The sequence below is a fragment of the Tasmannia lanceolata genome, unplaced genomic scaffold, assembly GCF_043159265.1.
Source record: "Tasmannia lanceolata isolate RefF3 unplaced genomic scaffold, GAP_Taslan_0.1 ptg000140c, whole genome shotgun sequence".
In the NCBI taxonomy this organism is placed as follows: Eukaryota; Viridiplantae; Streptophyta; class Magnoliopsida; order Canellales; family Winteraceae; genus Tasmannia; species Tasmannia lanceolata.
Genome location: NW_027518816.1, coordinates 105,001 through 110,000, shown reverse-complemented (window position 1 = coordinate 110,000; position 5,000 = coordinate 105,001).

The window sequence follows — 5,000 nt, the reverse complement described above, 5'->3', positions numbered from 1 at the left end:
CGGGGCCTTGTGCCCATGGTCTTCGCAAGACTGCGTCCAAGGCGCCCGAAAGCCCAAGGGAACCCAAACCCGGCCGACACTTGCAATCGCACATGCTCTCTGCAACACACCATCAATGCCGCCCAACGGGGCCAGCACGAGCAGTCATCCGCAGTCCCCTGGCCCTGCGCACGTTTGTCTATGAAACCGAGCATCAATGCCACAGAAAGTGCCGGGGCGCCAGCTGGAGCCATCATCCGCGTTGCCATGGCTCGCTTGGCCTTGGCTTGCCAGTCCCCGACACGAGCAATCGCGCATTTTCTTTGCAACCGACCATCAATGCCGCCCAACGAGGCCAGCACGAGCAGTCATCCGCGGTCCCCTGGTCCTGCGCACGTTTGTCTTTGAAACCGAGCATCAATGCCACAGAAAGTGCCGGGGCGCCAGCTGGAGCCATCATCCGCGTTGCCATGGCTCGCTTGGCCTTGGCTTGCCAGTCCCCGACAGGAGCAATCGCGCATTTTCTTTGCAACCGACCATCAATGCTGCCCAACGAGGCCAGCACGAGCAGTCATCCGCGGTCCCCTGGCCCTGCGCACGTTTGTCTTTGAAACCGAGCATCAATGCCACAGAAAGTGACGGGGCGCCAGCTGGAGCCATCATCCGCGTTGCCATGGCTCGCTTGGCCTTGGCTTGCCAGTCCCCGACACGAGCAATCGCGCATTTTCTTTGCAACCGACCATCAATGCCGCCCAACGAGGCCAGCACGAGCAGTCATCCGCGGTCCCCTGGCCCTGCGCACGTTTGTCTTTGAAACCGAGCATCAATGCCACAGAAAGTGCCCGGGCGCCAGCTGGAGCCATCATCCGACGTGCCATGGCTTTGGTCCCATGGTCTTCGCAACCGAGCATTCGTGACACCCGACGGGGCCAGGACACCAACCCTTCCGACACGAGCATTCGCGCATGTTCTTTGGCCACACAACGGCGCCAGCACGAGCAAAATCATCAGCGGTGCGGTGGCCTTGCACGGCCTTTTGTCTTTGGAACCAACCATCAGTGCCACGGGAAGTGCCGGAGTCCCGGCATCCGCGGTGCCAAGTCATTGCGCCCTTGGTCTCTGCAGCGGGGCATGCCGGGCACTCCCAACCATTGCAAGCAAGCAAGAAAGAAAGTAAGTAAGTAAGTAAGTATTACATATAGGGGCGGGACATGCGGGGAGTTCTGCGAAACGTGCACTACGGGGCACACGCGTACCTACCGGGGCATACCGACCCCTATTGGGGCACACGTGTGCATATCGGGGCATACCGGGCCTATCAGGGCACACGCGTACATACCGGGGCATACCGAGCCCTACTGGGGCACACGTGCGCATATCGGGGCGTACCAAGCCTATCGGGGCATTCGCATGTATCCCAAGGCATACCGAGTCTATCCGGGCATACGCGTTCATACCGGGGCGTAACGGGCCTATCGGGGCATACTTGGGCATATCCGGGCAAAAAATGCCCAAAACTTGCGCAACCTTGGCAACCGTGGTCCATTCCTCACTATATGCCATGGCCTTGTGCCCATGGTCTTCACAAGACAGCATCCAAGGCGCCTGAAAGGCCAAGGGAGCCCAACCCAGCAATGCCCAGCCAAGGCCAGGCATTCCAGTGCCTGCCCGGGCAAAAACGCCCAAAGCATGCCCCATTCCTTAGCCTATCCAGGCAAAAACGCCCAAAACCAGCCCATTCCAGTGCCTATCCGGGCAAAAACGCCCAAAGCATGCCCATTCCTTAGCCTGTCCAGGCAAAAACGCCCAAAACCAGCACATTCCAGTGCCTATCCGGGCAAAAACGCCCTAAACCTGCGCATTCCAGCGCCCCGCAGCATGCCACCCTCCTATAGGGTTTGCGCAACCAACCCGCCTAACCACCAGTGGCAACCAAAGGTGCTGTTAGCGACGACTTCTGAAGACGCAACGAGACGCGACGGGTTTGCGCCCAGACGCGACGAGACGATGCGGGATCTGCGCCCAACCATGCCTACACCCGCCGACTTGTTGCGGGAGCTGCTTGCCCAAGCATGCCTAGCGTGCAAGGCCTGCGTGCCCAAGGTCTGTGTGCAAGGCTAGTGCCCAAGGCTAGTGCGCAAGGCTAGTGCCCAAGGCTAGTGAGCAAGGCCTGGGTGCAAGGCTAGTGTGCAAGGCTTGTATGCAAGGCTAGTGTGCAAGGCTGCTGTGCAAGGCTTGTGGGCAAGGCTGGTGCGCAAGGCTAGTGCCCAAGGGTTGTGTGCAAGGCTAGTGCCCAAGGCTACTGCGCAAGGCTCGTGCCCAAGGCTAGTTCGCAAGGCTTGTGTGCAAGGCTAGTGCGATGGGCCAGTGCCCAAGGCTTGTGAGCAAGGCTTGTATGCATGGCTTGTGCGCAAGGCTTGTGTCCAAGGCTTTTGTGCAAGGCTCGTGCGCAAGGCTAGTGTGCAAGGCTTGTGCGCATTGGCAGGTAGCCCACCACCATGCACGATCCAAATGCCACTCACGCGACAACACGGTGCCAAGCCGGGCATGGTGTGCACTCAAAACCAATCAACGGACAGAGGTCATGCGTCATGGGGGGGATCTAGCAAGGCCATGGGGAAGGTCATGGAGGACCTTGGAAGCAAGCGCAAGACGAGAGCGAATCGAACAAGGGGCCAGGACGGGGCCTTGTGCCCATGGTCTTCGCAAGACTGCGTCCAAGGCGCCCGAAAGCCCAAGGGAACCCAAACCCGGCCGACACTTGCAATCGCACATGCTCTCTGCAACACACCATCAATGCCGCCCAACGGGGCCAGCACGAGCAGTCATCCGCGGTCCCCTGGCCCTGCGCACGTTTGTCTTTGAAACCGAGCATCAATGCCACAGAAAGTGCCGGGGCGCCAGCTGGAGCCATCATCCGCGTTGCCATGGCTCGCTTGGCCTTGGCTTGCCAGGCCCCGACACGAGCAATCGCGCATTTTCTTTGCAACCGACCATCAATGCCGCCCAACGGGGCCAGCACGAGCAGTCATCCGCGGTCCCCTGGCCCTGCGCACGTTTGTCTTTGAAACCGAGCATCAATGCCACAGAAAGTGCCGGGGCGCCAGCTGGAGCCATCATCCGCGTTGCCATGGCTCGCTTGGCCTTGGCTTGCCAGTCCCCGACACGAGCAATCGCGCATTTTCTTTGCAACCGACCATCAATGCCGCCCAACGAGGCCAGCACGAGCAGTCATCCGCGGTCCCCTGGCCCTGCGCACGTTTGTCTTTGAAACCGAGCATCAATGCCACAGAAAGTGCCGGGGCGCCAGCTGGAGCCATCATCCGACGTGCCATGGCTTTGGTCCCATGGTCTTCGCAACCGAGCATTCGTGACACCCGACGGGGCCAGGACACCAACCCTTCCGACAGGAGCATTCGCGCATGTTCTTTGGCCACACAAAGGCGCCAGCACGAGCAAAATCATCCGCGGTGCGGTGGCCTTGCACGGCCTTTTGTCTTTGGAACCAACCATCAGTGCCACGGGAAGTGCCGGAGTCCCGGCATCCGCGGTGCCAAGTCATTGCGCCCTTGGTCTCTGCAGCGGGGCATGCCGGGCACTCCCAACCATTGCAAGCAAGCAAGAAAGAAAGTAAGTAAGTAAGTAAGTATTACATATAGGGGCGGGACATGCGGGGAGATCAGCGAAACGTGCATTACGGGGCACACGCGTACCTACCGGGGCATACCGACCCCTATTGGGGCACACGTGTGCATATCGGGGCATACCGGGCCTATCGGGGCACACGCGTACATACCGGGGCATACCGAGCCCTACTGGGGCACACGTGCGCATATCGGGGCGTACCAAGCCTATCGGGGCATACGCATGTATCCCAAGGCATACCGAGTCTATCCGGGCATACGCGTTCATACCGGGGCGTAACGGGCCTATCGGGGCATACTTGGGCATATCCGGGCAAAAAATGCCCAAAACTTGCGCAACCTTGGCAACCGTGGTCCATTCCTCTCTATATGCCTAGCCTTGGCAACCGTGGTCCATTCCTCACTATATGCCATGGCCTTGTGCCCATGGTCTTCCCAAGACAGCGTCCAAGGCGCCCGGAAGGCCAAGGGAGCCCAACCCAGCGATGCCCTGCTATGGCAAGCCAAGGCCAAGCATTCCGGTGCCTATCCGGGCAAAAATGCGATTCCTCTCTATATGCCTAGCCTTGGCAACCGTGGTCCATTCCTCACCATATGCCATGGCCTTGTGCCCATGGTCTTCCCAAGACAGCGTCCAAGGCGCCCGGAAGGCCAAGGGAGCCCAACCCAGCAATGCCCTGCTTTGGCAAGCCAAGGCCAAGCATTCCGGTGCCTAACCTTGGCAACCGTGGTCCTTTCCTCACCATATGCCATGGCCTTGTGCCCATGGTCTTCGCAAGACATCGTCAGAGGCGCCCAAAAGGCCAAGGGAGCCCAACCCAGCAATGCCCTGCTTTGGCAAGCCAAGGCCAAGCATTCCCGTGCCTAACCTTGGCAACCGTGGTCCTTTCCTCACCATATGCCATGGCCTTGTGCCCATGGTCTTCGCAAGACATCGTCCAAGGCGCCCAAAAGGCCAAGGGAGCCCAACCCAGCAATGCCCTGCTAGGGCAAGCCAAGGCCAAGCATTCCGGTGCCTAACCTTGGCAACCGTGGTCCTTTCCTCACCATATGCCATGGCCTTGTGCCCATGGTCTTCGCAAGACATCGTCCAAGGCGCCCAAAAGGCCAAGGGAGCCCAACCCAGCAATGCCCTGCTAGGACAAGCCAAGGCCAAGCATTCCGGTGCCTATCCGGGCAAAAACGCCCAAAGCATGCCCATTCCTTAGCCTATCCAGGCAAAAACGCCCAAAATCTGCACATTCTAGTGCCTATCCGGGCAAAAACGCCCACCAGCATGCCACCCTCCTATAGGGTTTGCGCAACCAACCAGCCTAACCACCAGTGGCAACCAAAGGTGCTGTTAGCGACGACTTCTGAAGACGCGACGAGACGATG